The sequence below is a fragment of the Zonotrichia leucophrys genome, chromosome 1 (assembly GCF_028769735.1).
Source record: "Zonotrichia leucophrys gambelii isolate GWCS_2022_RI chromosome 1, RI_Zleu_2.0, whole genome shotgun sequence".
Lineage (NCBI taxonomy): Eukaryota > Metazoa > Chordata > Aves > Passeriformes > Passerellidae > Zonotrichia > Zonotrichia leucophrys.
The window spans coordinates 44,140,138-44,163,356 of NC_088169.1; positions in this window are offsets into that span (position 1 = coordinate 44,140,138).

A 23,219-nucleotide genomic window follows, 5' to 3' on the forward strand; every position below is an offset into this window, starting at 1 on the left:
AGATTTACCACATTTATCTGTATTTAGAATGTGAAATGTTTTATGTCATCTAACAATTGTCTACAAAATTATGAGATCTTGTTACTCTCTATAATGAAGAAAATTAAAATGCTTGCTGTATTGAGAAGAATAGGAAGAGCTATAGAGAAAAAGGAATCAGAGTTCAAAGACTAGAAGAATAAAAGTAGGTGGTGATTCTGAACAGTTCACTTTCTATGATGTTCCATTTAACAATGATAATGAAGTATTTTCTGTATTTCTATATAATTACTATTCATTTAATCAAAGAAAAAAATAAATTTGCATATGGATTGTAGTTAGGCTAAATGAGGGGATTTTCCACCATAGGAGGCAGAGAAAGTCCCTAAAAGAAAAGAGGATTTCTTTAAAGGTCATCTGAAAAAAATGTGATTGTTGCAAGAAAAAATTATGTAAAGTGCATCAGTACACTGAAAAGCAATTGCGTTATATTCAATCATTAAACCAATTAAAAAAAAAATCAAGTTTTCTTAGTACTTAATGATGTAAATCTTTATATAGAATACATTCTGAGGATGTCTTTGCTATTTTCCCAGCCTTGTTGTACCTTGAAACCTGTAGGCATCTCCTGAATGATTTACACACATAGCTGCATTCTTCAATTCTTTTTCCTAAATGAAGAGGCTCCATATTGTATCAGAAATACTTTTTTTGATGCCAAAGTGTGTCACCTCCATGTCTGGATAATAAATAAGGTTTTCAACATAATCTGATAATATTACAATCATCCAAAGTATTACTGCTTCCTTATTGTCTATCAGCAATTTTATTAATGTTTAAACCATTATTTTACTAAAAATCATTGGTAAAAATATTAAATATTAAATAAGGCTGTTGAGAAACCTCTTCCTAAACAAATAAACTTGTGGTCCCATTTCATTATGATCAACTGTATCTTTCTCTTTGAGCAATCCTTGTGTTTTGTTTTACAAATCTCTACTTTCCCCAGCCTTCCTAATGATGTGGCAGTGTACCAAGGTCTTTATTGATGTCTAGAGAGATTAGATCAAGAATATTTTACTACTGTGAAAAAAAATCAATTATCCTGTCTAAGAATATAGTACCTATACTCAACACAATCTATCTTGGTTAAATGTGTGATGCATTTAATGCAGTCTCATCTAGCTGACTTAATTTTTGGTCAAGTATATTGTTCTAACTAGTTATAGCTTTTTTTTTAAATTATTTAATAGTTTTATTAATTGGAGTAAAAATGTATTTTATGTGAAGTCATACAAAACTAAAAAAAAAAAAAACCCTGCAATGATAATTAGGTGGTAAAGAAATATTTCATTACAAATATGTTTGTATATACACTTGTATATACACCTGTAAATTCACCAAGTATTTTCAGGACAGCATAAAATTCAGCTTAAAAAAGTTCTTTCTTTCCTCAGAGAAAATAACTATACTATATAATGGTACCAGAAAACACAGAGCTACTATGACATCAGTTTTACTGTAATGCTTCAAAGGATGCTAATTTTCCTTTTCTTGTATTTCCCAATCTACAATTTATTAGTTTTCTTTGTGCATTGCAAAAATGGTGCAACCTGAATGATGCTGTCCTGGTTTAGGGCAGGACATGCTTAGACAAAAAGGAAAGGTGGCGTTCCACTAGTCCTTTGGAAGTTTTGCTTCTCTAAAAAAAGTCACATCTTTCACTTACTTTAAATTCACACTTAAGAATCCAACGGTATATTCCAAGTACAGTTTTCTAAATAATTATTGTTTTCTTTATTCTGCATATGATTTATAGAAGTTAGAATGAGAATAATTTGCACTTGCATTGCTCTTAATTAACTACTACAGAGGGAGATTTAACTGGGGATTATAAATCAAGTTAGTTTCTTTGTAGCCATTAGCATCCTACATTAAGTCTCAGCTGCAAAACAGAACAAAATTCTTCTCACCAGCTGGGGCAGTTCTGTAATTGGTTCAATGCGCTGTAGGCACTTTTCCCAGGTTTCCAAACAGCATCCAGGGTAAAACAATACCCAGGGCAAAAATAAGACAGATATTAATCTTATACAAAAAATTTAAAATACAATCTCTAGGCCAGAGTATTATATGTATAAGAATATGCTAATTTATTCCAGGAAATAAATTTATTCTGTAAGTAATTTTTAAAGCTTCAATTTGCCAATTATTTCAGCAGTCCCTCTTTGTTTCTCTTTCAATCTTGATTTAACTGTGTAATTGCTGAACTGGAAATTTCCAGTTCATTCTGGCTGACCTGCTGTCACCTAAGTTTACTAGTAATTGAATTATTGTCATAATTAAATTTCATTTCCACTGTACAATGAAGCCCAATCAAAGAATAAGGAATACCACAGAGCACATCCAAATTTCTAATACATTCTAAACATAACTTTTCATCAGTGTAGCATGTAGCTCAGCTTCTGACTAAGGAAGGAAGCTCTCTGATTTGTTACTCTTGCCCTGAAAGATGCCAGCAATATCACACTTCCATATACACTAAATTATGTATATTTATATTTATTGCTAACTGTTTGGCTTTCAAATATCACAAAACCCATTATTTTCAAATACACTACATTGTGCATATTTTTATTTCTTGATAAAATTTTATTTGCTTTTCAAATATGACTAAAATCATTATTAACATCTTTGAAACAGATTAAGAAAACAACATTAATTCTCTAGGAACTTTATCTGTTATTCATGTGATCACAGTTTACTGCACTTCATTCCTAATCCAATCATTTTGAAGAGAATTATTCTGAAGGAATGTGTTGCCCATGTCATTATACAGCTTTTAATAAGTAGGTTAAACATTATTCCAAAAATAAACTATTGAAAAGTAGGTAAAGCATATGCTTCTAGCAGTGAAAAAAATTTTTACCTTTGGGACTACTTGGTGTAAGGGATTTTTAAAACTCTGTACTAGGATATACTTGATTGATAATATTTAGAAAATTTTTATTACATGAGATTTATTTCACAACATCTAACTACTTTATCAGAATAGAAAAATTTTTATATGAACTTTATTCTAGTTTAGTCCTTTTAGAAATAGGCTACAACTGTAGTCAGTTGATTGCTAATGTTAACGATGACATAATTGTAACAGATATTCTTGATTACTCTCTAAAGCTGACTGCAGCTGAATAACTGAAGAAATAGCAATTTCTCCCTCAATAGCTGAAAATGATGAATCTACTTGAACAAAAATAGTCTAAATATTTACGTAAGCATATTTTTCATATAAATCAATATCATATAGAAAATATTATTTAAATATTTATTATTGGAATATATTTACAGTAACAGTCTGTTCATCAAATCCAATTATATTCAGAGAAGTTTTTTTTATTATATATTTATCACTTTGTTTTCATTTTGTTTCCATGTAGTTTTTGGTTTTTTTTAATTCTGGCACTGATTACCTCAGTTTATTTCCCATTTCTAGTTTTATCTTAATATATATTAACATTTTTTATTAACTGATACATACTGCAAGGTCTGGCATCTGAAAATTTGACTAATATTTCAGCAATAAGAATGTGCAAGCTACAATTTTCACCATTCTTTTTAAAATGCTGTAGTTAATTCATTTTCATTAAACAGATGATATCTCTCACAGCTGTAGCAAAAGTTTGCCATAAAGAGCTTTTTTTTTACTAGTTTGTTTCAAAAGCTGCATATAGCCAGAGGGTTATAAGGAAAGCACTTTCAAATTCAGCAAATAAGAATCCAAACTATACTCAGGGGAAAGTAATGTGTTGAAGTTCCCTAGTTACAGATGGTGCATTTACTAAGTAACCCCAATTCTTTTGTCTGGGTTTATCTCGGCTGTTTGAGGGGCCTGGGAGGCCCGGAGGTGGCCCGGAGGTGGCCTTGACGCAGCCCGCGTATCAAAGGACGAGAAGAGGCTTCAGTTCTTCTTTCTGGTTTTATGTTTATTAATTGTTTATCTAAAAGATGTTCTTTCAGCCAGACAGAGATCTGCTCAGCAGTCAGCCATGGGCACACTCCGTCCCCCTCCGGGGCAGGCACCTATCTTTATACCCTTTGCTACGTATACAATATTTATCATTTTTCCCCAATACCATCTATTGTTATAACTCGGTGTACTCTTAGTAATAACCAATAGAAAGGTGCCACCGTGGCCAAAGAAGATGGAGGAGAGGAGGAAGAAGGAGGAGGACAGGACACACCCCAATTCCTCCATCTTACTCCTCTAAACCCCCCTGTACATAAATCTTAAACCTTGTGTCTCACCCTCTAATTAACTAATCTTTCCACCCTTCACCCCGGTGAGGCCCTGTGAAGCCCTCATCCTTGTCGTCTCCTGTGTAGGGTTAAAGTCCAGCTACCAGACACTTCTGGCAGCATTCCAGGAGTCCCGAGACCCCCAAGCTGGTCTCGGAGGCTCAGCATCTTAGGACTGAGATATTGAGATCCGACACTTTTGAACTAAAGACTGTTAGAAATTTAAATCTCAGGTGAAAGAGTTACCCACTAGGATACAAAAATAAAGCGTAGGAAGCCCATTTCCACTTTTACCTAATAAAAATAATAATAGTAAGAACATGGACATGAAAGGTGATCTACAACAATGCAGAGTAGGGAATCCTAGTATCTCAGAGAAATGTGTAGAAAATCTCACAGCAAGCTGCAGCCAGCACTGTATGGATGGGGACACCAATACTGACTCAACCAGCCTTACTACTCCCAGCCTGTGTCATTTCTCTCTTGGTCAAAAGAGTTCTGTTAAGTCAATTTTACCATCAGCAATGGGATACCAATTTCTCAGACCAAAGCTAACTGTACTATGATTTATGTGGGTATTAGGGACAGGGATTTGAGACTGGAGCTGGACATTGCCCTCAACAACGGCTTGGTGCAGCAGGGGATGCCCTTGTGGCCGGCATTGCGCAGGTTTCTGCTAAATCCTAAAATGTGAGTGCATGGGGATTAGACTTGGCAAAATATTTAGGCAATAAATTATGAATAGGATAAGAAATAAAAAATCTCTGGTTCCCTAATAGAAGGCATTGTTGTGGACTTGTTCCTTTCTATGATGGTTTTTCATGGGAAAAAAGGTACAGAAACTGGAGGAAGAGAAGGGTAATCTAGAAAAACACAGAGATAATAGAAGTGTTCCCACTGGGAACCAGAGGTCTTGGGTGGGGATGCATAGTCCTCTTCCTCCCCCAATACTGATGAGGGGGTTTTATTGCTTTCCCAGGTATAAGCAGCTTAATCACAGTAACCAAAGAGAGCAAGGGGAGGAGAAGGCAAGCAGGTCTGTGTCTGAGGCTGTCCAAGGAATGTGGCTGGAGGAGTGCAGCTCCTGCCACGGAGCCTGAGGGGCTGCAGTGGTGTCTCAGCCCCTGCTCATGTACCCTGCTGGCATTACACAATCTGGTTGTTTGCATATTCTGAGTAAGAGGCACAGGAGAAATACCAAGAAGATATTCTCAAGAGGTCAAAACAACATAAAAGGCTTTACTGAAAACTTTAGGAAAATCAGAAACCTTTGGCAAATTCACTTAACATATGACACTTCTCAAAGCATTAATTTAGCAAACTTTAAGCCCATTTGATTTTAGGTTATTCAAAAATTTCATGAAATCATTCATTTTAAAATTTAGCAGTGGTGGCTAAGTGAAAAGGCTACATAAAATCAAGTTTTATGAAGAAAGCCTGTCTGGATTACTGATTTTCTCTTTACAACATAACTGAGACACTCTGTTCACTCTTTAGACCACTGAGGTATACTGAATATTCATTAGACTATGATATATGCAAGGGTATTTAGAATATTTCCGCCCCTGGAGACAGTATCTAGATTAGAAAACTCTAGCATGTTTTAGCAATTCCCCTCAAATTTACATTTTGTACCTATTGAGAGACTCATCTATTAATTCAAGGCAAAACTGTTTAGTGTAGTCACTAGCTTTTCATGTTTCTGCTCCAATGTAAAACAAAAGAGCTGAAATTGATGGAATTTACAACATTGTACACTTTAAACAAGTAATCGTATTTTTTTTTTGCTCTGCACACTGCTAATAAAGGACAATGTTGCTCAACAGAAAAACTAAATTAATTTTGTGTATAGTATATTAATCAACACAGGAAATTCCTTTTATTTAATAAATTCCAAATGTTCAACAAGTCTGCTGTGATGAATTCTAAAATCTATTAGAAAAAAATTTATTGACTAAGTGGTAGGTATATAGATAGTGGATAAAATGGGGAGTTTACTTGAGGTTTTTTTGGATGGGTTAAGAGTAATGTATTTGCTGTCATTGCAAAACAACAATAGCTCCAAAGAGAAACAAATTGTTTTTCCATGTCTGAAATCACCTGATTTGTTTTGTAAATATTTAATTTCAACTACATTTATTAAAAAATAAGAGGTGTTAAATTGAATAAAATACCGTGAATGTGAGGAAAAATAGCAAAATTATTCTGTCATATCTTTTCTACAATCTGTTAATGAACTGGATAAACTCAGAGATGATCTTTTAGTAAGGGAGAAGATGAAAATAAATTATATACTTATTAAATATCTTTTTCCTGCTTTTCAATGAATATATACATGGAAAATAGCAGTGTAAATGAGCCTTGCTTGGTCGTATCTTATGCAAGCTGTTACCACTCTAGAGCTCAGTCCCCAAGGGGACTGGGTGCTAGAAGCCAGCTCACTCTCAGACTAAGGCTGTGGGTTAGCCCCTAGCAAGCAGGGAGATATTCAGCTCTTAGTGATTAGGCAGCTCTTGTGATTTCAGCTTTGCTTGCTAGGTAGCTTTTCCCTTGGCTTAAGGCTCCAGCAGACGGTAGAGAGAGGAGAAGCAGAAGACGCCGGCTGTTCCACGAGTATGGCTTTATTGTAGGGTCTGTGAAGGGTCTCAGCTCTTCTTCTTCCGAGTTAGTAGGGGTACAGTATGCTACTTTTATACCCTTGGCTTGGATCTAATTCTGACTAATGGCAAAGGTGTTAGGTGACCATAAGTGACTAATGGTAGGGTTTAACACAATATTGCCTTACATGGCTATAGCGATAAGGTACAAGGTGGATGTCCCTGGAGACAGGAAACTTCTTTGCCACTGTGTCAGCATTCTATTCTCCAAGGGGCCCTGGCTAAACCTGAGGGGTGTACTACAGCAGTGGTGGTTTGTATTCACTTGTTTCTGATAAGTCAGCCTTGGTGAAAATCTGAGCTTCTACTTAACCACCTGCTCACTCTCGTTCTTCAGCAGGGTTTGGGTAGAAAATAGAATGGAAATGGCAAAGCAAAGGTAGATATCTAGACAATGAGATTGCTACTAATTATTCTCTTGGGAAAAAAAAAATCAATTTGGGCAAAACAAACTTAATTTATTGCCTGTTAATTTTTTAATCACCATTTCAAGTAGAAGTAGGCAAAAAAAATCAGCACTAAATCAGCACCTATCTTCCCCATTTTCTCAGGATCTGCTTCACTCCCTCACTCTCCGAATGCAATAATTTTGAAAAGACTCAGCTACACTGCAGTGTCTAAACATCTTTTGAGAGAAATCTTGAGGGTGAAAGGGTGGAGATGCCCAGTGTTTCACCTTTAGTTAGACCACATATTTCTGAGAAGTGAAAGTTCAGACTTAACTGTGTCTTTGGAATGTCCTATTATTGCTTCTTGACAATTTCTCAAGTGCTTGACACTTGGGGTTTTTTGTGTTGTTGTTTTTTTTGTTGTTGTCTTTGGTTTGGTTTTTGTTTTGTTTGTTTGCTTGGGTTTTTTTGTTTGTTTGTTTTTTGTGGGGTTTTTTTTCTTTTTCTTTTTTTTTCTTTTTGGTTGGTTTGATTATTTTAATTAAAAGAAGCCTAAGCAACATTTCTGGTAACTAGCCTGATAATAATCTACTGAACTCAGATGTCTAAAGCAGGAAAGATATTGCCTCTAAGTTGCTAAAGGCTGCTCAGACAGGAAAGGAGGGCAGTTACATTTAATATTAGTGGAGTGCTTAAATTCTGGCAGTTAGCAAATGAAATGTCTTAGTACATCTAAAAGCCTGTCTCTAATTTTAATTCTACCCTCACTGAAGTGAATTATAAACCTCACAGGGCTCCCTAGTGTGTTCAAACAAACTTATGAATGATTCATTCCATGTGTTTGTGTTTCTCATTTTTCCTACGTCAGTTTTGATTTGTTTCCAAGACTTGTCTTGCTTTGTTTTGATGGTTGATTTTTGGAACAATGCTATTTCCTCTTGCCGGATTTATTTTCTTTTCTGTCTGATTTTATTTATTTATTTCTGCTCTTTTAGCTTCACTAATGTTCAAGGGCTCCACACAATGCTTCATGATGCCTCATAACTTTTGTGATCTCATTTGTGGCTTTTCTAACCGATCAATAAAACATTATTTCTGCCCGACACACTACAAAACCTAACATTTGTTTAAACCTCAAGGAAAGGCTATATCTAATGGGTCTTACAAATGACATTTCAGCTGTTGCAGACTTGTACAATTTAAACTTTTGAAGACTACTTCTTTGCCTTTTATGCTGTATCAAAAACATCCATGCAATCCCACAGTAAAGAATTAAAAATTATCACACATAAAATATGTCAATATCTTATGCTTGGTATTTTCTTGCATGTAAAGAGATTCAGTATTAAGAGGTGGAAAACAGAATTCCTCTGATAGGCCTTAGTGCAACATTTTATTCTTTTCACATATAAAAATGAGAAAATACTTCCTTTTACTATATTTTCAAAATACGATTCCTGCTTTTCCTTTGGAATTTCTTGGGATTTTTAAAATCTCTATACACTATTAAAGTTTTTTGTACCTCTACTAAGATTTCATTGATAACAATAGAATACTTTTTTCAATATGTAATATTTCCTATTTATAAATTTCTTAAGGGCTTAAGCGGGGAAACCAAATGGAAAAGTTTGGAAAGTTTCCTGTTAGCATCAGGGTGCTTGTATTAGAAGTCTCTATGACCAAAACAGAAACTAAGAAGGCTCCCTCCAAAATCCCCACTGTTTAACTTGCTAAACATGGATTTTGAAAGTGGGAGCTATATGACTGCTTTTTTTCACTAAGATTTTAATGTAGCTCATATATCTAAAAATACTGATGTATTTGACTATTCAAATACCCAAATTAGTATTTTAATAAAATTATTTAGATAACTCTAGAAATTAATGTAAAAATTCATTGGATCCTAATTTAAAAAAATATTAAAGGAATATTAAAAGCAGAAAATAAACAAAATATACTTCACTCACTGACCTACAAGGGAAATCTGATCATGAAAACATATGTATGCAAAGAAATTATATTCCTGTTCTTTTATCAATTAATTTATTCACAGCTCAGTGCCCTAAACATAACAATGCAAATTTTTATTGAGCCTCTCAGTGTGTGAAGTAGGTACTTAATGGCCATGCTGAAAGACAAGAAGCATTATTTTAAGATAATCTTATTTATAGTCGCAAATGAACAAACCACATAGATTAAAAATGTCATAAGAAAAAATGCCAAGCTGATAAGTTAATGAAAGGAGAAATGAGGTCACCTGAACTCTTGTTCTATTGAAGTAAATTAATGCATAACAAATATAGAAACTGTCCATGCCATCCTTTTTATGAGCTGGAGGTGAAAGAAGACAGATGCACACTCCTTCTGCTCAGAGCAAGCAAGAAAGATGGGATAATGCTGTCTTTCTCATTGAGAAGTTGTGTGAAAATTGGTCATTTCCTGCCAAACAGATCAGATTAGGTCCTGTGATCACTAAATTTGAGGATATTTTCTCCCCATTTGATTTGCCTACATTTCTTTCTCAATATAGGTTGTTCATAGGCATTCTACATTTTTGTCTACAGAACAATAAATCTTAATACCAAAGTCACTGGGAGTTCTTGGCACAACAGTTTCAAGATTTGACCTTAGAATGAACCTTTAATAAAACAATGTATTTCCTGGTGACCAACATGGGCTAGCTGAGGATCCAGTCCCTCCGGATCACTGCAGAATGTCCAGCATGTAAATGTAAATGTAGCCTGGGAGACTACACATCCATTTTACATCCTAAGATGAGAAATGGAGATCCAGAGAAATGAAAGAAAGATACATGAAAACTTTGGTCTATATGACAGATATTTATGGATGTACAATCTCATTCTACTAGATTAGATCCAATGAAGCACTTTAGGTTTTTTCCTACCATATAATCCCATGCAGATGTTATAGGAGATAAAGAAAAGTCTTCAGTCTTGCTGAAGATCTTTTTATAGAACATTCCTCTATGGAAGTCTGAATAAAAAATATCAAAACCCACTATTTTCTAATGCTGATTAAGAAAATCTTTGCTCATTAATTAAGGTGTGCCCCAGCATGGAATGTGTGAACACTACAGTTTGCAGATTTTGAGGTAAACTTGGTCTAAATCTATTACACGGTTCAAGGAATGGACCTGGACTTTCCTAGGAGCTCTCATGAAACTGAGGCCTTCTTATCAGTAAGGCCGAAAATATATTTAGAAGAGCTTGCTCTTATATGGTGGAATGTAAATAATCCATTCCACTCTAGACTAGACTACTAGTGACTGATTGGTTATGCTCCAAGCTTTTATTGTGGATGACATATATTCATAAAATACACTCAGGCTTTTACTTAGCTTCCACCAGTGCAGGATATTTTATCTCTAAATAAAATTACTGTTATGAGAAATCTACATAATATTGTTGAGGAGAGAATTTTTCACTGGTCCTGATATTATGACAGGGTTTCAATATAGATGTTATATATGCAAAAATTCACATTTAAGTCTTTATGTGGCAGCTGTTCAAAGACTCATGAAGTATTGGATAGAAAAGGGTTAGGTTGGGGACATTTTGGTGTTTTGTTTTGGGCGTGGGAGGCTGTGTATTTGATTGACAAGTGAAATAGGATTGCCTAATATCAGGAACCTCAAAACTGATTAAAATGAAATATAAATTTTTAAATATGTATTTTACCAGTTTAATATGATCCTGTTAATTCTTTAACAGAAAGCACCTTGACCTGGGGATTAAGTGAGAAATGTGACATGGAAATAAAACATAGCACAATCAAGTCCTAAATGTATCCATGTATAATTCTGCATGATTGTAATCCCTCTTCATTAAATGCAACTCTGGTCATTTTATACATTCTCCTTATTAAATGAAATTTAGAATTTATACTGATATAATAGAACTTAAATTATAACTGAAGTTTAGTTCTTTTCATTTGGGGAAACAAGACAGATTAGCATCTTATGAACAACTAGAAGCTGCTGAGGATTTATGTAATGAAAAAACTAATATTGCTTGTAAGATATTTTGCATTAAGATTTGGAGCAGAAAGATAGCCATAAGAAGATTAAAAAAGTAAGGAAAGTACTTTATATCTTTGTTGAATTGTAAACTAATGGTTGTGTACATTTCAAATGTTTAATTTGAATAAAATAAAAAAAAATGCAGGTCTTTTACAACTCTTCTGTCTTTTCGTATAGCTTGCCGATATTTTTCGATGAAGAGTTATTTGGCTGTGAACATTGTGCTTACATCCATAAATCTCCTCCTAAAATTTCTACTTTTACTTACAACAAAATAGGTTCTTGCAGTGTTCAATGAACGGAGCAAGGGAGAGCAAGCGGAGGAACATGAGCAGTTTTGTACATAAGAAGGCTAAGTGAGTGACTCTTAAATTCTCTGGGGTGCCATGTTTACACTATGTTGGGAAAGAAAATGTGAGCACTGAGAAGCTGGCTGCAAATCAGCATGCTGTAGTTCTTGAACTTCGGGTGGATCTGCTGCCTTGGTCTTGAAATCTCACTGGCTCTTACACATGCTCCTACTCACACACTCCCAAATACAGGTTTGGCATGTTTTGCTATTCAGTATAAAGATTTAATGTTCAATTTTATCTCTAATTGTAATTGTATAGCTGGTCAGTAGAATTTTTATTCCCATCTAGGAAACTGTCTAAAGACTATTCTTATATCTGTATTTATGTGTATGAATGTGCATATATGTATATATGTATTATACATAATTATTTTCAAGGTACCTATCACAGTATGGGAGCAGTAACTGCCATCAACTTGCAACACCATTCTTGTGGAATGATGGTGTTGCAAGATACACACTTTTAAAGAAACAATACGTTCATATTAGGTTTTTCTTGGTGTATTCAAGCAGCCATTATTTCTAGACCAAGTTGATGGCAGTTACTGCTCCCATACTGTGATAGGTACTTTGAAAATAATTAGGTATAATACATAAATACATATATGCACATTTAATAAAAGCTAAATTGCAAGGTGAGTTGAAAGCTCCAAAAGAGGGTTATACTCACCATTTTGATCATTGTAAGTTTGCAATTCAGAATTAAGCTGATGTGGTTTGTACAGGTTTAATTAACTACAATGCAAGGGCACTGGAAAGGTTAATTAAGATCTACCTCCTATGACTGTGAGGAAACACTTTATGGTAAGTATTTAAAGAGGTTTAGTTTCAATAAGAGCAAACAAGCTCTTTATATTTAGTAGTTTGATATTTAAAAAAAAAACTTTTCTGATTTACTTGAAAGCCTGATAACCATAAATAATACAGCAACACAGGGGAGATAAAACCATATTATTTGTAGCATTTCAGCTTGATTCTTTATATAAGTTTTAAGATACTTGCCCTATGTCTTTTAGGCATTGGTTGATCCTTTGAGTGATTTTTATAGTGATTAAAGTAGGCTGGTGAAACAGGACCAAAATAGATTCCTTGGCACTTCACCAGCAGGGAACAAAAGTGTATGTCAAATATACAGCTTTTCATGTTTGAAAAAATTCCTTTCAAAGGAAACTTCTTTCACAAATAAAACAATAATTAATCAGCTAATTTTGTTGCTGGCTAGCCTTCTGAATTGGCAGGGAAAATGCCTTTTTGTCTAAAAATTGTTTTCTTAAAATTTACAAAAATAGTAGAAAAGAATTAGTGAAAGATGAATATTTGCATTATTTATTGACATACTACTGACTATACATAACATCTATGCTCTGAGTCACTTGCAAGCACTCATTTGGGAGTAACCAACACAGTATTAAATTGATTTTAAAGTTTTTTGTTTTATGACTAATATCCATTTTGTGGAATGATGGTGTTGCAAGATAAGACGCTGATATATTACTCCAAAGTTTGATTTCTCTTTTGAAAACACTTTAAAATACTGCATCAGAGTGTGAGTCCATTTTTTATATTTAACACTTCTACAGTTTATGGATTCATAGTTAAGTTGTCTAGATGTTCTCCAAAATCAGTACCCCTAAGTTAGCACTTGGTGCAGCGGGATTCATTTGCTTTATTTGAACAGTCTAACTAACAGGATGAGATGACTGTGTCCCAGTATTGCCTAATATTGAGAAGAAAAAAAGGTACCTCTGTATTTGATCTAACAAGTTTCCCACGTTTCCCTTTATCTTGTGCTCTTATTTGTGAGTTTGACATGTTGGATTCAAGTTGAGAAGCTAATATTTTTCTAAAAAACTGTCTGAAAACATATAGGAATTCTCCTTCCACATTTCTATACCAGGAAATCATCGTTAAACAATGAGAGGTGTAAAACCCTGGAACAGATTGCCCAGAGAGGTGGTAGACGCTTCATGTCTAAAAACATTCAAGGTCTGATTGAACAGTGCTCTGAGCAACCTGATATAGTTGAAGATGTCCCTGTTTATTGCAGGGAGTTTGGACTAGATTACCATTAAATGTGCCTTTCAGCTCAAACCCTTCTCTGATCATACAGGAAAATGGCAGCTCTAGATGGTTCAATTTATACAGGTCTATCCGAAGTCTCCTTATCAAGAGTGTAAGAGTAGATAGAGCAATGCAGAAATAAAATGTTTCCAATTAAGTCATATTTTGGTATCATTTAAAAAATATTTTGTCCCTTATTGCTTCCAATTTACCTTAATTCCTTTGATAACATGTTACCTGTCACTCTTTGAGGCTGCTGCCACCCTATGATTCGTCCTTCGTTTTGTGTTTTTACTATGTTTGTTTGTACAGAATCCCTTTCACATTGTCAGGCTGATGAGATTTTTGAGCAGGGTCTTTTCTGCTTCAGGATAAGAATGTAAGAAATCAATGTGAAAGACTGTGTGGGACTGAGGTAAAAAATAACACTATCATAAAGCTGCCTGTTTTTTTCCTAATTATTCACATAGAATGGATTTTGTTTCCTTCTGCCTGTGAAAACAAGTGCAGAGAGACTTCAGCATAATACATACCCTTTCTTTCAAAGCCAAGATAAATCTGTGGTTGAGAATCTCATAAAAATTTCTTGTCTCAGGCTATTCATGAAGTTATGCAGGCTGAATCCAGCCCTATAATTGGAGATGAACCAATGCTATTCATTAAATTTTAGTTTAATCTAGACATTTTCCTATTCCCATATTTTATCTTCCCTACTCTTAGAAATAAAAATATCTATAAAATTTTGAATGTATAGTCTTAAAATTGTCACTTATTGCTAGTGTGCAATAGTGCGCAAACCACTGCTATGCTTCAAAATATACACTGCGTGAAATTTTGGGGTTTTTCTCTATATAATAAAAAGCAGAGTAGATCAGCCTGTTAAGGCAAGTTGAAGAGTTAATGCTAGAAATTCTAGACATGCCAAGCTGGGAGTAATAAAGCAAAGTAAAAATTATTTTCCATTACTTTAAATTCATTAATTTTTTCATAACAGAGAGAAAAATGTATATATTTAAAAAGAAAATCAAAACCTTAAAAAAATCATCTTCTGGATCCTTGCAGAGAACTAGTGTCCACTTTTAACAAATCACAGCAAAATTTTTCTAGGTGAAATGTATTCCTGAAAATGTTTTACCTCGTTTTTATTTACATTTCATATTTGCAAGCCTAAATTTCAAACATAGTTCCAAATACTTGAACATATTTCCAATAGTTCCAATTTGAGTTCAAATATAGTTTGAAAATAGTTCCAAAAACAGTCTTAGATTTGCAAATTAGGCCTTCACTGTAAATCTGTGAATAATATAAATTTGCTTTGATGAGTGAAAAGAGCTGCTGTTGATCCCCATTGTCAAAAAACACCCTGTCAAACAAAAAATTCAGATCGGTAGAAACAGAGGAAGGAACAAGAAAAAGAAAAAGAAAGTGGAATAGTAAGCTCTGGGTGTAGGGGTCCAGATAATGTTCTCCTCAGTCTTTCCAGTGAGGGAGAAGGACTCAGCTGAGTAAGATTGCACACACCTTGTAGCTCAACACCTTGCTGTGCAGGTGATGTCTTAGGGCTTCAGGTTTTCTCTCAAGAATCAGAACTGCTACATCTGAAAAATTGGGAAAAGAGCACTTTTGCTCGCAGGCTTGCTAATTCTACTGAGAAGGACTTTAAATGACCTGAGGAGAAGACAGAGATAACTGCAAGGAAGTAGGTTAAGGAACAAGGTGTTGGGAAAACTCTCAAAATTCCAGCTAACTGAAGCTGAAACTATAGAAAAGACAATTGAAAGAATTTCAGTATGGACATTGACAGGAAAAGGAACTCTACATCAAGACTGAGGCCTATTGCTCCATAGGACAGGAAATCAAGAATACAACATACTGGATGTCTTCTTTGCCTTTCTTTTTTCCATAAAACTTGCTCTCAAGCCTTTTTTGACAAAATTGTGTTTATTGAGAGTGAAACATTGCCCACAGTGAAGGAAGATAAGCTTAGGAAGCACGTATAACTGAATGTTCTTAAGTCCAGAGAGACTTAAGCAACAAGGGGTGCTGCAGAAGGTGGCTGATGATGCTATGAGGCCTCTGTCATCTCTGAAAGTTCTTGGTGATTAGTTACCTGATGACAGAAGGATCTCAAATACCATGCTTAATTTCAGAATAAGAAAAAAAGGAAGATGTTGGGAACTGCAGGCTTATCATGAAGAGAAGCTGAGAGGCCTGGTTTTGTAGAGCCTTAAAGGAAAATGAAAGAGACACTTCATTATTTTCTTCAGTTCCCTAGTGTGAATATATAAAGAAATGGAGCAAAACCCTTTTTCGTGAGAGTACATAGTGATAGGAAGAAAGATGATAGACACAAGTCAGAACTTGGGAAAGCATGATTAAGGGAGAAAAGAAAATCACTGTGAGGGTGGTAATACACTCCAGCAAGTGATTTAAAAGACAGTGAAATCTCAGAGGTGTTCAAGGCTTGACCAAAAAGGTCCTCAAACAACCTGGTCTTGTTCAACCTGCTATGAGCTGGAGTTTGGACCTGATGACCTCTGCAAGTCCCTTCCAACTTAAATTATTCTCAGATTCTATAACAGAATACATTATTCAGTTTTCTCCCTTGTTTGCATGCTCTAACTCTAAAAGATGTTTTAACACCAAAAACCAGAAATTATGAAAGTGAGAATCTAACAGTACCTCTGCAAATTCATGGTCCAAATTCTTTTCATCTTAAGACAAATAAAGAATCTTGCTTTAGTCACAGAAAAGTCTTAAATAGACTAACAGATTTTTTTTGCCAAACTTACTGTGAGGCATCAAAATGAGTGCTTTAAATCTCTATATTCAAGTTTTCTTTCATTTCAAATATGAAGATTCTTTTATAAGGTTTTATGGCAAAAATTTTTGCTGAATGAGAGCATGAAGATACAGATGTTTACTGGGTTAAAGGATTTGTATTTGTAAAAAAATTCACAGCAGATTTTGACATGAGAAAATAAAAACTCTGTGGTTTCAGGACAATGGAATTTCAATTGCTGGATAAAGAATGTTGTGATAATCATATAAAAAGAATATATAGCTTCCCATCTCCTTCTTCTCAAAAAACTTGTAGAATATAAGATATAGAATTACAAACTACCAGTTGTTACCTGATGGTAACTCGGATTAAGTAGTTACAACACATTTTACGTATCCAAATGATTCTGTAATGGTTTCTAGAAATTGACAGTATCCTTGCAGGTTTTTTCTCCCTGTGTTTGTTCCACTTTGGTTTTCTAATTACTCACTGTCTTTACTTCAAAGCACTTGTTAAGCAGGAGCTAAGGTGATAGCAGTTGCCAGTTTTAGGGCAAGTCACTTAGCATAAATATTCAGCATAAACTGCACACTTCAGTTTGATAGTTCTACAAGCAATCTTTGGTCAGAGAAAGACCACTTAACCAGAGTGCTGAACTTCTTGGCATGGTTTTCAGAATATTTCTTTGGCATGGTTCCTGTAACCTGAGGAAATCGGTATAAATATAGTAAATGCAGCTTATGAAATCCTTCAGACAAAGCTAAGGCTAAATCTGCTTTTTTTTTTTGAGACCTGAAAATAAAATTTTAGCATATTAAAGTAGCTAGCTTTTGGTGATATAATTATTATGTTCATAATTGCTACAGCTAAACCTTGATCAATTTAACATGTATTCAGGATGCAAACTAGACCCTGACAGATAGCTATTGTGAGAATTATGATTTTTTTCATTTTAAACTTCAACTGTATATGACAAATATATGAACATATGGGATGATTCCATCAACAGTTCTCCTAGAAATCAGATAACTTTCTTGCTCTCTATTTTCTTTCTGAAGAAATTTTTTGATAAGATTTTAAAAGAATTTCAACATCTTCCAGTATGAAAGATTCTAAAAAAATTCATACTATCATTCCTTGAGATCAGAGCATAGTGTTTGTTATAGCTTTCAGCAAAACCAGTTCATGTTCTGTTTTGAAGAAATGCCAGAGGAGTGTGTAATAATGTTATTCACTCTGTAATTTCCAGACTTTTACCTCCATCTCATGTTCTTCATCCATCAAAAAATTACCTTACTAAAGGTTCTGGAAGTAATACCAGCACAGTGGTTCTTTTTTGCAGGAGTCTTCCTCTTTAGTTCTCTTTTGAAAGTCATGCTGGCCTGTTCTGAAGCTCAAAAGGAACCGCCTTGCCTTTTGTTCCACACACTTCTCTGAGGCTCGCCTTCATCTCTTCAGCAGCCAAGAGCACACCACAAGCAGCTAATCTCTGTGAGAACTCAGTCCTCCTCTCTTTATGAGTTGGTGAGACTGGAATGTACTTTCCTAAGGGCCAGCTTGTGAAGGCTTATAGCCTTCATAAAAGAATTCTTGGCCATGATAAATGAACCTATAGTTAATGAAAAACAAAGATGCATTCTGCTTTCAGTACTCACTCAACATTTCCAGGAAAGAAGTACATCTCTATTTTTTTCCTCTCATTTTTTTTCACTGCTTTAGGATTTCAAGTAGGAAATACAAAATTTTAGACTAATGTCACATTTTAACTGACAAAATATTTAACTGAAATGTTTTTTCTTAAAGATACCCTATTAGGCCTTGTCCAAGAAAAAAAAAAAAAAAAACAAAAAACCCACTATTTTACCTTTTACCTTGCATTTCTTATTAGGAAACCCTCTTTTTCTTTGAATACTATAAAAAGGAGCCGGATTTAATCATCAGTTACAACCTTAGTGCTGCCATGTGAAGCTTTGATTGATTGAAGTTTTCCCTTGCTGTGACAAATGAATTAAATAAGAGTTTTGTCCTTAAAACACAAGATGTACAATCACTCTAAGGGGCAGGTCTTTTACAAAAAGATGCATGTTCATCTTATGTTTTTTGCAACTGTATCCTCACTGTAAAATTTTAAGCTGCTGTATGTGTAAATATTAGAATAAATTAGAGAAAAAATTGGTAAAATAACTGGGAAATATAGTAATAAGATTGGGTATAGAAAAGAAGAGAAAAAAGATGAATAATGCTGTTATACAAAAAATGAACCTTAGACTTGCAGTGACTTGACTACTAAGAGAAAAAAAGAATTAAGATCAGAATTTGGTAATTTTCCTTGCTAAAAAAACCTCGAAAAAACTAAACCAACAAAAAAGCAGGTAAAGAGGAGACTGAGTTATCACGGAATTTGAAATATAAAACAGAAAGAGTGGAAAGACAAGTGAAAATGGAGAGCTATATCACTTTTGAGTAATTGAGCAGATAATTTTTTTTTTTGCCCTGAAGAAATACTGGCCTTAATTGGTTCTCATTGACTACTTGACAAGTGGAAAAAGGAAATACATGAGAATGTGGACATCAAGAATTGTGTGCCCTCTTCTTGATATGTTGTAGAAATAATGGCTTTTACCTTATGTTGAAATGTGTGTGCTGTTGTCCCAGCTCTTGCAAAGGATTTTTGTAGTTAAATGCTGTCTCTATTACAAGATAAATGGCATTATGTCTTCCACATTTATGACTTCAACAACAGGGAGAAATGCAGGATCAATTCCATGGTTTCAAACTGACATTTCAATCTGCAACCTAAATGAAATGAAAGCGATAGCATCTTACAACAGAGAAAACTGTTAGGTTTGTACAGTGTTTAAGGGTGTCCTTTTTTTGTGATATTGTAATAATTCTACATGACTGGTCTTTTTCAAGATGAACTTTGCATGTTGAAAAATTAAATCAATTTGAGCACCACAGAGAAGCTTTCTTTGCATTTGTCCTGTTGCTTATATTTCACAGAATCACACAATCACAAAATATGCTGAGTTGGATGGAAAGGTAGGCACAAGGATCATCAAGTCCAACTCCTGGCTCTGCACACTGGGTACCATAGAGAAGAGCTCCACCGCTTCTCTTCACCTCATGAGGAAGCTGTAGACTGCCATGAGGGCTCCCCTGTCTCCTCCAGGCTGAACAGACCAAGTGGTGTCAGCTGCTCCTCATACTGTTTCCCCTCAGGGCGTTTAACCATCTTTGCTGCACTCCTCTGAACACTCTCTAGATCCTTCTTATGTTGTGTCACTCAAACCTGCAAGCAGCACTTGAGATGAAGACACCCCAGGACAATCCCCTCCCTTGCCTGGCTGTGCCTGACACACCACAAGACAGGGCTGGCCCTCCTGGCTGCCATGGCACTGCTGACTCACATTAAACTCATCAATTACCATTAATTACCCTTTCCACTCATTTCCCAGAGGGTATCTCAACTCCCCAGGGTTGGACCATCCCAGTGCAGATCTGGCACTTCCCTTGGTGAACTTCATATGGTTGGTGATTGCCCAGCCCTGTAATTTGTCAAGGTCTTTCTGCAGGGTCTTCCTGAATTATTTTAAATTTGCTAACTCAAAATGCTCACTTAAATGTATTAGCAGTGGATGTGATGAATTTTTATGGCACTTTAGTGAAGTTCATACTTTCTCATTTTAATCTCTGAAATAAACCTTATCTATGAGATAGTGGCATTTTATCCGTATATGTATGAATGCTGAAAGCATTGCTGTTATTGTTATGGGCAGTAAATGTTCTTACATGATAATTCTGTTTATCCCATGAATCCATAGACTTTTGTATATATTGAACTTTGAAAAACCGTATACAATTAGTTCATTATCTATCTACTGAAAAACTTTTAATGGAAATACATGGAAATCTCACATTCTTTTATCATTTTGTAAAAAAAAAAAATCCCACTATATCTGTACATTAAGGAGACAGCAGAAAAATCTAATACTCCAGGCAGCAAAACCAGCATTCAGTCTCAAACCATAACTCTTTGAGACATGTGTTATCTTATTGCTGAACAGGGAAATGTTTCCTTTGGATTTTGAAAGACTTAATACAATTGAATAACTATAAATAAACTATAATAGGTCTGTTGATGTCTTAATGTTAAAAAGGCCAAGCAGAAGGTTTTGCTGGAAAGACCAGTTGCAAATAGCTAGACCAATTTATCAACCTTACTAGTTGTTCATGACTTACTGGAATCACTAACAGGGGAATGCAAACAGGATTTTAGGAAGAAGCTTTCTGAAAGTGGGGCTCACTGTGGAAAGAACTTTCTATTCTGGATTCGCAGTCTGTGGTTGGATAAACAATGTTGAAGCAAATACAAACAATTGCTTGGATAATGAATATCTAAAACTTTTTCTGGACTCATAGAACTCATCAGTCCTGCCCAATCAGAGACTGAACTATTCAAATTTTAACCATAAGATAGTACTCAAAAGGAAAATGGCACAAAAGTTTGTTTCAATGAAGGAGGAGAAGGAAGACATGTAATATGGTAAAAATGTACATGTAATTTAAAAAAAACCTCTCTATTATGCACCCAAAATTATTTTTTCATGGAAAATAGCATGTCATTTTCTATGGCACTCTAATAAAACCAGAAAAATGTGACTACTGTTATGTGGGACAATGATGATTATAATTACAAAATTAGCATTCCTATATTGTCACTACATAAAAGTTGAGTATCTAAACAGAGTCTACAGACACAGATCAGATTTTAAAAAACCCAGAAAAATCTTTTGCGCAAGCACTGCAATGACAAATTAGATTTCTGACCTTCTCATATTATTTTATATTTATTTTCCTAAATTTCCTGGGAATGAGGAGAGGCAAAAGTTTGTAAATATAATCGGACATTATATTAAAGATAAAAATATGGAAAAGCTCAAGAATGTGCACCTCTTTAATGCTTTCCCACCATTCTTTTATATGTTCTCTTTCTAAAGGGGAGGGACAAGGAATACAATTTCCTAAACTGTACATCATTCTACTGAAAACAGTGACATATAATTTAAAAACATCAAATTTTTGGCAGTAATTTTACTCCTAGCTTGCTTTTTATTCCATGATAACTACAACTTTTTAATTCAGACATGAAACATTACAATAAGTACCCTGCAACATTCTGGGGTTATTTCAGACTTGCCAAAGACTTCTCAAACTCTTTCTGATCTCAGACATCCTGGGCTTATTAAAAGCCATACAATTATGAATATCAGATTGTATTTAAATTATCTGAACTAAGTTTTAATGTTTAATAGTAATTAGTTTTTTTTCATAATGAACAATGTTCATGCGAACAATGTTCATGTGACTTGTTTCACAGAATGCCTCAGTCTTGTATATTACTTCTTAAAAATAATTAAAAGCTTGCATATACTTACATTTATTTTTCAGTCTTTCCACAGGCATAGGAAAAATATACCATCACTGCTGGGTATTTTATGTGTCCCCTAAGTCACTGACTTCCTACTAAACCTTAAAGCAAGTCCATAAACAGCTGAAGACTGAACACAAAGTAAATGCCAAATACTCTTTTCTATGGGTGAATGCTCACCTGGAGGGGTATTGATTATATTATTAATTTCGATGTTTCTGCATGAGATATTACTAAAAGCATTGACTCAGTGACATATCAGACATAATACCACTAGTGGAAACAGAAGAATTAGGTCACATTTCTGCATGTTTCTGACACTGATAAATTTAAGACATCTAAAGGATTATCCATCAGGAAAAATTGTGATACTAATGTCAGGAGAAAGTTATAATCCTCATAATCATTTTGCTCATTTGACATTGTAGAATCTATGGCAAGTTTGTATTCAGAATAAAGAAAACATACAGTTGATGTCATGTATCCTGTGCAACATCATACTGGTTTCTGTTCTCTCTTTTCCTTGAAATTTCCTGATCTGAGTCTTGACATTTGAAGTAATAAATCATGTTGGTTTACCTGTCATGTGTGCTTATATAATTAATATATGTTTTCCAGAAAGAAAGTAGTAGGTTTTCTTTTTTTTTTTTTTTTTCATTTACTAACTTAAAAGAATAAAATGGAAGAGAAGACTGGAGAAGCACCCAGTTCTTGCCTAAAGCAATAGTTGCCTTTTTTACTGACTTCTGTTCATATTAAGCTTCTCTTCTAAAAAGCCTTGATTGTCTATATTTTTCATTGGCTGCTACTCTGAACACTACCCAGTGGCCTTCCAGTTCCCTGGTAAATTAGCCACCACGTCCTGTACTAACTGCCAGCACAGTAAAGCCATCTCTGAACAGAAAAAAATGGTGTATTTTTCAACTACAAATACACAGACTAGACAATTACTTCCTGTCACTATTACACACAAGCCACCCTCTCATAAAAACCCACCAATACGGTAAATTTCTGTTTTCATAAACCCTCCTAAGGATGATAATGAAATTCCATTTTTATGTTCATACTATCAAATATGATATCCCCAAGGAGAAAGGAAATTGAAGGTCTCTGGAGATGGAGGCCAGACATGCCAGACTTCACATTGCTGAAGTTTAGTAGTTTGATTTATTTTAGCTTTTTTTACATGCCTGTAAGGGAATGCAGTGGGTTTTCATGACTCAAAATATTTAC